A 12,053-nucleotide genomic window follows, 5' to 3' on the forward strand; every position below is an offset into this window, starting at 1 on the left:
CTTCTAAACTTGGCCTTGCCCAGCCTAGCGACGTGATTGTCACCATGGTGAGAAGCCACTTATCCTCCCTAAGCAATGAAGCACATTTGAAACAAATCTCGCCTTGCCCTGTTCAAGTCATCTGAGATGATTCAGACTGCTGTGCTTGCTCATAGCAAGCAGGGAGTCTACCAACAACATGATTATTTGTAGCCTGTGATGACCATTGTCAGGCTATAAAACATAATTAGAATCATGTGCTAAGGGAAATAGAAATAAAATGCTGTTTTGTATTTCTGAACAAGAATGTTCTGGATCATTATCCGCTCCTATATTTTCCTACTGGCGTGTGCACACAAACAGGTGATGTTCTGTCCCCATTCTATACACCTTGTTCCAAGAGGTGGTTTTTGTTGTTGGTTTTTTTTTTTTGGTTTTTTTTTTTTTGAAATTATACAATAACAATACTCACAAAGCCAGGGGGTGAATACTTAATGAACTGGTTTGGCCTGTCAGCATATCAACGCTTGCGTTGAGTTAAGGACATCTTGTACAGTTCATTTATTCTAACAGCAAGCTCTGCAGTTTTGATAAGGCTGCCACTTCTTAAACTTTCGTCATATGAACAAACTTAAGTGGTTTTTGCAGCCTGGCCATGTCCTCTCCCTTCTAGAAGAGTCCTTCACACACACTTTTTATCCACGACCCCAGTTTGCCGAATATCTGCTGCACATTCAAATTCAGCCGACGTTTATCTAGCCAACACCAGGACCTTTCACACATTTTATTTACCCCTTATCCTCTAAGAAGATCAGAGTCCAAGTCAATGGCATCCTGCGATGCTAATCCAGCTATCCCATCCCTTGAATCCACTCAACTTTCTGGAGACGTCTTTTGAGTGCATTGCAGAGATAAAGATGGAGATTTTGCCAAAGGGGAAGAGAAGCATAGCCCCTCCAGCCTATTTTCCTCACCACAGTCCCTTTGGCACTTCGTGTTCCAGCTGTCCTAACAACTGCAAATTGCCAGTGTGCCATGCTGCTTTGTGCCTCTGCTCCCTTTCATCCATTCTGCTTCCTGTCTCTCGGCTGACTTTCCTACCCTGTCATGTGATTGTACGTACTTCATCAAAATTAAACTTAACTGCTACCCTATGTATGAATATGCAGGTAGTATGGTGTAGTGATTAAGAATAGGAGCCCCAGAGTCACACAGCCTGATCTTAAATCCTGCCTCCATCATTTTTTTATCTGCAGCCAGGTTATGTAGCCATCCTTTGCCTCAATCTCCTTGTCGCTAAAATGATTACAAAAAATTTAGAATGCTGCCTGACACATGAATGTGCAATAAATATCACTTGATATTTTTATGAATCCTTTCCTCTGCCTCAACCTTCTCTCCCCATGCCCCAGAACTGAGTACCCTCACCATGTGTGAGCTCCCATGCTGGGGAGTCTACATCTAATATTAATTCGTTTGTCTTTTTTCCCCAGGAGGTACTAGCAGTTTGAGAGCAGAGACCACACTTGTCTTAATAGCCCCAGTTTTTGGCACAGTTGAATGAATGAAGCACACCGCACAGGCCATAAATCTGAGTGTTTACTAATACCAGCATTAATGCAAGACTCAGTGTAGTTCACATCTTGGCCAATTGATGTGCAAGCAAAAAAAAAAAGAAAGAAATTAGAAGTTGAATTTAGATGCATATCAACAAGGCCAAATTTAATCGTACTTTGTAGATTGTTCTGTGATGCCAGAACTGGAAGAGCCTATGTGGTGCAGAGATTTCCAGAATGTTCTGAAGAGCATGGGATGTTCCTGAGAGTTGTCTCAGAGGCTCTGGGCCCTGTCCCATCTTCCACCAAAGCAAATATGCTTTAATCTATTTCATATATTGGGCTTTGCATAAATTTTTGTTTGACAAAGAGTTCAAAGTCCAAATACAGTTTCTTTAAGTCAACTCAGCCTCAAGGGGCACCTGGTAGCTCAGTTGGTGGAGCCTCCAACTCTTGATTTTGGCTCAGGTCATGGTCTCCCAGTTCATGGGATTGATTGAGCCCCATGGCAGTGTCCTCACTGACAACGCAGAGCCTGCTTGGGATTTTCTCTCTCTCCTCTCTGCCCCTTCCCCTGCTTGTGCTCACTCAAAAGAAATAAACATTTAAAAAATAAAATAAAGCAACCTCTTACGTTACCAGGAGGGAAACTGCTCCAGAGACAGGAATATCTTGTTGGTGCCACACAGACTCAAACCCACACTCCTGCCTATGGCCCAGGACTCTCCCAAGTACCATACTTCGTATTCATATATTTAAACTTTGCAAGATGTGGCTGGCTTTCAATAACAAATTTCTAGGTTTTAGCAGTTCCTAAGTAAACCAAAGTGCTGTTCAAAATGTTTTGAAATCTAGAATTAAGTAAAGTCAAGAACAAGCTAAGGTTACTGTCAAAATTTAAATAGGGTAGGGGCGCCTGGGTGGCGCAGTCGGTTAAGTGTCCGACATCAGCCAGGTCACGATCTCGCGGTCCGTGAGTTCGAGCCCCGCGTCGGGCTCTGGGCTGATGGCTCGGAGCCTGGAGACTGTTTCCGATTCTGTGTCTCCCTCTCTCTCTGCCCCTCCCCCGTTCATGCTCTCTCTCTGTCCCAAAAATAAATAAACGTTGAAAAAAAAAAAATTAAAAAAAAAAAAAAATTTAAATAGGGTATATAAATAACTCCTTTTTTACCTGCTGTTTAATTTATATGCAGTGTGCCAAGCTTTAAGAAGATAAAAGAAAAGAAAGATGGGAGGGACTTGGTACTGTTGCTCCCAGTATCTTTACCCAAGCAGGGGCGTAGAGCCAGAACCAGCAGGGAGCTACCAGGAAGATGCACTGCCTTTCTAGCCTGAAACTGCTATGGTGTCCTTGTTAATCACCACCTGAAGCTACTCTTTCTGAAGGAAGCACTTCAGTGTCAGTGAACTGCCCCCTACATACAGTCTGTGTGGCTGTTATGCAGCTAATGGAGCAGGAAAGCATTCCAATAAAATATGGCCTTTGAAAAACTACTCTTGAGTAGTTTGATGAAATTACATGTCCATCGTGATTGTGGTAAAAAGCAAATCTTTTGACCCCTCTATCTCATTTCTGGTGCTCCAAAGAAACAGACTACTGTGCTGATGGCAGCTGAGATTAGAGCAAACCTATAAACCTCAAAAACTTGAGTCAGTACAGCCGTTAGTATCTCACAATGAAGTCCTATATTCAGCATGCCCGTTTAATAGAAAAATCGATAAATGTACCAATTTTTCTGTTTTGGTCCCAGGAGTCAGAAATAAAAACAATAGGGGCACCTGGGTGGCTCAGTCACTTAAGTGTCTGACTTTGGCTCAGGTCATGATCTCATGGCTCGTGAGTTTGAGCCCCACATTAGGCTCCATTCTAACAGTGTGGAGCCTGTTTGGGATTCTCTCTCTCTCCCTCTCTCTCTGCCCCTCCCCCACTCATGCTCACTCTCTCAAAATAAATAAACTATAAAAAATATTTAAAACAAAAAACAATATGCCTATTTCCTATGAAAAGGACAGGACCTGAAATATACCTATGTACAGAATCACAGGACTCTAGAATCCTAGAAAGGCTCTCAGATGATTACTTGGCACATTTTTAACAGTTTTCTTGACAATAAATAGTCAGTGTGGAAGTGTTCACCACGTCATAAAACAGCCCCTCCCATATTCCTTAGGGCATTTAATGCTGAATTAATATTTTTCTTCCTCTGACTTTTACTAGTTAGTCTCTGGAGGAGTACATAATGAGGTCCTATTCCCATTTATGACAGCCTTTCAAGTGATATACAAAAGGAAAATCCCATATTGTGTCCTCTTTTGTTGAGTGCCAAGTACTCTTCTAGGCATTACCTCTTTTACCCTTCCTAAAACTTTGGAAATCAAATTCATTTATTATTCCTTTAAAAAAAAATTCACAGGAGCACCTGGGTGGCTTAGTCAAGTGTTCAACTCTTTTTTTTTTTTTTTTTATGTCTAGAACTTTTATTTTTTTTTTATTTTTTTTATATATATGAAATTTATTGACAAATTGGTTTCCATACAACACCCAGTGCTCATCCCAAAAGGTGCCCTCCTCAATACCCATCACCCACCCTCCCCTCCCTCCCACCCCCCATCAACCCTCAATTTGTTCTCAGTTTTTAACAGTCTCTTATGCTTTGGCTCTCTCCCACTCTAACCTCTTTTTTTTTTTTTCCTTCCCCTCTTAATTTCGGCTCAGATCATGATCTCACGGTTGGTGAGATTGAGTCCTGCGTTGGGCTCTAGGTGGACAGTGAGGAGCCTGCTTGGGATTCTCTCTCCCTCTCTCTCTGCTTCTCCCCCATGCATGTGAATTCTTGTGTTCTCTCTCACGCTCGCTCTCTCTCTCTGTCTCTCAAAATAAAAATAAACTTTAAAAAATTACAAAAAACATATTCACTGAATTCCTACTGAGTATTTTGTACTATGCTAGGTGCTAGAGATCAAAAGGTAAACAGAGACATATTCCTGCCTTCAAGGAGTTTATATTCTAGTGACTGGAGAGTCCTGAAAGCCAGAAAGAGTGGCATGAGCTGAAGTTGGAGAAGTAGGCAAGGCCCAAGTCATGCAGGGTCTTTTAGGCCATTGTAAAGAAATGAAATTTTATTTTGAGTACAATGAGAACAAAAGGGCTTAAAAATTTCTGAATTGATTTTCATGTACATGGAGCAAAATTCAAAAAGTCCCCAGCCACCCAGTTCCCCTACCAACAGGGCAACCATTGCCATCAATATCTTATATCATTGCAGAGACACCAGACATATCTGTATGTTTATAAACACACAAACGGTACCATTCCACACACTGTTATGACCTTGCTTTTTCTTCCTTAATGTATTTTGGAGTTCATTCCATTATAGGTATATATAAAATTCCATCATGCTTTTTTAACAGCTGCATAATATCTGTATCTGTTATCTATTGCTGTGTAACAAACTCTGTGGCTGAAAAAGCGCATCTCTTATCTCAAAATTGTAGGTCAGGAATCCAGGCTCAAGCTTATCTGGTTCTCTGCTTTGGGGTCTCTCACAGGCTCCAGTGATACCTTGGAGCTATGTTCTCATCTCAGGGTTTGACTGGGGACAGATCTGTTTTCATGCTCACACAGTTGTTGGCAGAATGCAGTTCTTTGTGGGTTGTAGAACTGATGACCTCAGTTTCTTGCTGACTGTTGGGTAGAGGCTACCCTCAGTTCCTTGCGGTGTAAGCCTCCCCATAAGGTAACTCACAACAGAGCAGCAGACTTCATCAAAGTCAGCAAGGGAGAGAGTCTGCTAGCAAGACAGATGTATGTTATGTGATGTAATCATGGAAGTGACCTCTTGCCACCTTTGCCCCATTCTGTATATTAGAAGGAAGTCCACATGTCCCACCTACACTAAAGGGGAGGGGATTACACTGGGCTTGAGTACCAGGAGGCAGAGATAATTGGGGGCCATTTTCAAGTCTGTCCATTAAGGTATCCATTGTATAGATGGACCATAATTTATTTAACAAGTTTCCTCTCAATGGACCTTTGTTTCCAGTATACTTTATTCTGCACATGCGCTAGGATTGCACATGTTATAGGATTAAATTTCTAGAAGTGGTTTCTGGGTTGAAAGCTATGTGCATTTAAAAATTGGTCGAATATTAGGGGCATCTGGGTGGCTCAGTAGGTTAAGCGTCCGACTTCGGCTCAGGTCACGATCTCAGTGAGTTCGAGCCCCACATCGGGCTCCATGCTGACAGCTTGGAGCCTGTAGCCTGCTTTGGATTCTGTGTCTCCCTCTCTCTGCTCCTCCCCTGCTTGCACTCTGTCTCTCTCTCTCTCAAAAAAATAAATAAACATTTAAAAAAAATTTTAAGGAAAAAGATTATTTAAAAAAAAAAGATTAGATTGACAAATTTTACTATATCAGAAATTTTTTTATTTAAAAAAATTTTTTTAAGTTTATTAATTTTTGAGAGAGTCAGAGTGTAAGCAAGGCAGGGGGCAGGGTGGGGCCCGCAGAGAGAGACACACACACACAGAATCCGAAGCAGGCTCCAGGGTCTGAGCTGTCAGCACAGAGCCCGATGCAGGGCTCGAACTCACAAACTGCGAGATCATGACCCAAGCTGAATTTGGATGCTTAATCGACGGAGCCACCCAGGCACCCCTACTATATCAGATTTTTAACTTCTGTGACTTCTAGCCTTATAAACAAAGTTACAAGACAAACAACAGATTAAGGAAGAGTATTTTATAACATATATAGGAAAGGATTCATATTACCTCACACAAGAAGTTTCTACAAATCATTTTTAAAAAGACAACTCCAGGGGACATCTGGGTGACTCAGTCCATTAAATGTCCCACTCTTCATTTCAGCTCAGGTCATGATCTCACGGTTCATGAAATCGAGCCCTGCATCAGGCTCTATACTGACAGCATGGAGTCTGCTTGAGATTCTCTCGCCCTCTGCCCCTGCCCCACTTATTCTCTCTCTTTCTCAGTCTCTCTCTCTCTCTCTCTCTCTCTCTCTCCCATTCTGTCTCTCAAAAATAAACAAATAAACTTAAAAAAAAAAAAAGAAGACAATCCTAGGGGTGCCTGGCTGGCTCAGTTGGTGGAGACTGTGGCTCTTGATCTCAGGTTGTGAGTTCAAGCCCCATGTTGGATGCAGAGAGTGCTTAAAAATAAAATCTTAATAAAAAAGAAAGACAACTCTAAAGAAAATAAGCAAAGTATATGAACAAGCAACGAAACAGAAGGAAACTCAAATGGAAAATAACTATTTTCATTGGATAATGGGGAAATGCAAATTAAAACAATATTGAGCTCCCATTTTTCACCATCAGATTGGCAAAAATTAGTGTCACAATAGAAAACATTGCTACTTTCACACATATTGTGGATGGAAATGGAAATTGGATCAGTCTTTTCATACAGGAACTTGGTGGTATCTAGTAAAATTGAAAATTCATATATTCTGAAACTCTTTTACATGGACTTATATAATATCTATACAGAGATATATATATACAGAATGTGTAGACCTTTAAAACCACACACAAAAAATTGTTTTATATTATTTATGAATTCATTTATTAACATTAATATGGATACTAATATACATACGGAATTTAGGATCATGGTTGCCTCTAGGAAGGAAGGAAAAAGACTGGGACGTAAGGTTGAGGTCAAGAGGAATTTTAGCTTCGTACTGTATTATTTACATATCTTTGAAGGAGAATATATACAAATGTGTGCATCTGTGTATATACATCAGGAAACAATAAATCTGAAGTAAATACAACAAAATGTTACGATGGTGAATATATGAGTATTTATTATATTGTTCCTTATACTTGAAGATTTTTAAAACATTTTTTCAATGTGAAGAAGACTTTTATTTTTCGACATACTTAATTTGAGATGTTTGTAAGATATCCTGGCAGAGATTTCAAGTAGGAGAATAGATGTATCATTTGAGCCCAGAAGAGAGTTTGGGCTAGAGTAAAAAATGCTAGAATCATCAATATATACATGATAATTAAGGCTAAGAAAGTAGATATGTCACCTAAGGAAAGAGAAGAGATAGTAAAGAGAAGAGGACCCAGGACAAGTCTTGAGGAAATCTAACCTTTGCAAGCTGAGAAGAAATAGAGGATGGAAACTGAGAAAATGAAACCAGTGAAGCAAGAGAAAAATTAGGAGTGTATGGTGTCCTGGAAGCTAAAGGAAGAGAGTGTTAATTGAAAGTACGAAGAAGACAACCGTGTCTAATGCTGCTGAGATGTTGAGTAAAATCAATGAGTGTGATAATATGGAGGTCACTGGTATTCTCCTTAGGGTAATTTAATTGAAGGTGAGAGCAGAAGGACATTGTCCTGGGTGACCAAGATTCTTAGACAAGACACACAAAGCACAATCACAAAGAAAGAAAATGGATAAATGTCCCTACATAAAAACAGTAAATTTCATTAGTGTTGAGAGTATCCGTGGAATTACTACAAATCAGCCAGTAAAACAGATGATCCAATCCAAAAGAAAAGTGAATAAAAGATAAACAATCAACTAATTCACAGAAGAGGAAACTGGAATGGTCAATATTTTGAATGGTCAAAATATTCGTTTTCAATAAATATGAAAAGAGATTCAACTTTACTAATAATCGAGGAATGGCAAAACAATAACGAAATAACATTTCTACCAGTAGATTGGCAAAATCGAAGTTTGACAATGGCAACAGGCAGGGGTTGCCAAGGAAACCAACAGAATCAAGTGGAAAGCTATTAGAACTAGTAAGCGCTTAGCAAAATGCTAGACATAAGAATGACATCTTAATCAACGTTTAGAAAAAGTAATCGAATATAAGCTATCATTCCCAATGGTTACAGAAACTACACATACCTAGAGACAAACTAACAAAAATGTGTAATAGTTTTATGGAGAAAATTATAATGTTTTAATGAGGGATATAAAAAGAAAATTTGAATAAATGGAGACATATATACAATGTCCATGCATGAGAAGGCTCAGCATTTTAAATATATCAATTCTCCTCACATCAGTTTATAAATTCATTACAGTTCTAATCAGTAACCCCAGTGATATTTTCCAGGGAATTTGACAAGGTGATTTTAAAAATGAGGACAAATAGAAGTGTACAAATAGTAATAATAACCACTAACATTTACTGTGAGCTAGCTTTTGAAAAAATATGTGGGTAACATGCCCCACCAGAAATAAAAGAATATTACAAAGTTGTAGTTATTAATGACCCAGCAATCGCACTATCAGGTATTTATCCAAAGGATACAACAATATAGATTCGAAGGGGCACATGCACCCCAATGTTTATAGCAGCATTATCAACCATAATTAAACTATGTCGAGAGCCCAATGTCCATCGGCTGATGAATGAATAAAGACAATATGGTATATATACAATGGAATATTACTCAGCCATCAAAAGGAATGACATCTTGCCATTTGCAACAATGTGGATGGAGCTAGAATGTATTATGTGAAATGAAATGAGTCAATCAGAGAAAGACAAATACCATTTGATTTTACCCATATGTGGAATTTAAGAAACAAAACAGATGAACATATGGGAGGGAGGTGGAGAAGAGAAGGAAACAAACCACAAGAGACTCTTAATGATAGAGAACAAACTTGGGTTGACAAAGGGAAGTGGGTGGGAGATGGGCTAGATGAATGATGGGTACTAAGGAGGACACTTGTGGTGAGCACTGAGTGTTGTATGTAAGTGATGAATCACTGAATTCTACTCTGAAACAATATTGCATTGTATGTTAACTAAAATTTAAATATAAATGAGTAAATAATAAACAAAGTTGTAGCTATTAGTGTGACAAAGGTACAGTAATTAGCAAAGAAATCTGTAGAATAAAATAAAGTTCAGAAATAGACTATGACTGTTAACCAACCCTTTTGTGGTAATCATTTCACAATATACATGTCTATCAAATCATCACATTTTATACCTTTAATTTATGTTATATCACAATAATGTCATAACAAAGCTGGAGATTTTTAATTTTAAAAAACAAATAAATAGACTATAGCATTTCTGATAGCATGATGCATAATAGAGTTGGAGTTGATTATTGGTGGGTGAGTATGATGAACTACTTAATAAATGGTGTTGGGCCAGTTCTCATGTGTAACATTCCACATACCCAACACGAAAATAAAATCCAAATGGATTAAAGACTTACACATAGGAAATTAAAACCTGGGAAAAATATATAGGGTCATATCTTTATGATCACAGAATACAGATTTCTTTTTTTTTTAATGTTTATTTATTTGGGGGGTGAGAGGGGCAGAAAAAGAGGGAGAGAGAGGATCCCAAGCAGGTTCCACACTCAGTGCAGAGCCGGATGCAGGGCCTGAACTCACAAATGATCATGACCTAAGCCAAAATCAAGAGTTAGATACTTAACCCACTGACCCACCCAGGTGCACCATGGAATAAAGATTTTTAAACAATATGAAAAACATAGACCATACAAAAAAGATTGATATATTTGACTAAGTCAATTCTTTCACTTCTGTATTACTTAAAAAATATCCTCCATAAATAATGCTCAAGGGCAAACAAAAGATTTGGAAAAGATATCTGCTACCTATATAACATGGGATTAGCATCAGAATATGTAAAGAATTCGGGGCGCCTGGGTGACTAGGTTAGGCGTCCAACTTCAGCTCAGGTCATGATCTCATCTGGAGCCTGCTTCGGATTCTGTGTCTCCCTCTCTCTCTGCCCCTCCCCCACTCATGCTCTGCCTCCCTCCGTCTCTCAAAAATGAATAAATGTTAAAAAAAAAGAATATGTAAAGAATTCTACAAATCAATCAATAAATAAAAGACAATTCAAAGGAACAAAATGGACCAAGGATAAAACCCAGCAATTTGCTGAAGAAAAGACCCAGATGACCAATAAATCTATGAAAGACTTCTCATAACCTTTCTAATCATCATGTATATTTACATTAAAATGAGATGTTTTTCTTTTTAAAACGTATATTTAAAAAAAAGGAAAAAATGCATTGTTGACCCCACATTGCAAAACGATCTTTTTTTTTAAGCTTATTATTTATTTTGAGAGAAGAGTGAGAAAAAGTGGGGGAGGAACAGAGAGAGAGGGAGAAAGAGAACCCCAAGCAGACTCTGCACTGTCAGAGCAGAGCACAATGTGGGGCTCAAACTCAAGACAAACGCTTAACCAGCTGAATCACCCGGGTGCCCCAAGTGTGTGACTCTCGATCTCAGGTTTTTAAGTTCCAGCCCCACACTGAGGGTAGAGATTACTTAAAAATCATAAAACAAACGGATGCCTGGGTGGCTCAGTCGGTTAAGCATCCAGCTCAGGTCATGATCTCACAGTTCATGAGATCAAGCTCTGCATCAGGCTCTGTGTTGACAGCTTGGAGCCTGGAGCCTGCTTGGGATTCTGTGTTTCCCTCTCTCTCTGCCCCTCCTGCAGTCTCTCTCTCAAAAATAAATAAACATTTTAAAAAAGAATGAAAATTGAAACTAGACCACTTTCTCACACCATTCGCAAAAATAAACTCAAAATGGATAAAGGACCTGAATGTGAGACAGGAAACCATCAAAACCCTAGAGGAGAAAGCAGGAAAAGACCTCTCTGACCTCAGCCGCAGCAATTTCTTACTTGATACATCCCCAAAGGCAAGGGAATTAAAAGCAAAAATGAACTACTGGGACCTTATGAAGATAAAAAGCTTCTGCACAGCAAAGGAAACAACCAACAAAACTAAAAGGCAACCAACGGAATGGGAAAAGATATTTGCAAATGACATATCGGACAAAGGGCTAGTATCCAAAATCTATAAAGAGCTCACCAAACTCCACACCCGAAAAACAAATAACCCAGCGAAGAAATGGGCAGAAAACATGAATAGGCACTTCTCTAAAGAAGACATCTGGATGGCCAACAGGCACATGAAAAGATGCTCAACGTCGCTCCTCATCAGGGAAATACAAATCAAAACCACACTCAGATATCACCTCAGGCAGTCAGAGTGGCCAAAATGAACAAATCAGGAGACTATAGATGCTGGAGAGGATGTGGAGAAACGGGGACCCTCTTGCACTGTTGGTGGGAATGCAAGTTGGTGCAGCCACTCTGGAAAACAGTGTGGAGGTTCCTCAAAAAATTAAAAATAGACCTACCCTATGACCCAGCAATAGCACTGCTAGGAATTTACCCAAGGGACACAGGAGTACTGCTGCATAGGGGCACTTGTACCCCAATGTTTATAGCAGCACTCTCAACAATAGCCAAATTATGGAAAGAGCCTAAATGTCCATCAACTGATGAATGGATAAAGAAATTGTGGTTTATATACACAATGGAGTACTACGTGGCAATGAGAAAGAATGAAATATGGCCCTTTGTAGCAACATGGATGGAACTGGAGAGTGTTATGCTAAGTGAAATAAGCCATACAGAGAAAGACAGATACCATATGTTTTCACTC

The sequence above is a fragment of the Lynx canadensis genome, chromosome D1, assembly GCF_007474595.2.
Source record: "Lynx canadensis isolate LIC74 chromosome D1, mLynCan4.pri.v2, whole genome shotgun sequence".
Taxonomy (NCBI): domain Eukaryota; kingdom Metazoa; phylum Chordata; class Mammalia; order Carnivora; family Felidae; genus Lynx; species Lynx canadensis.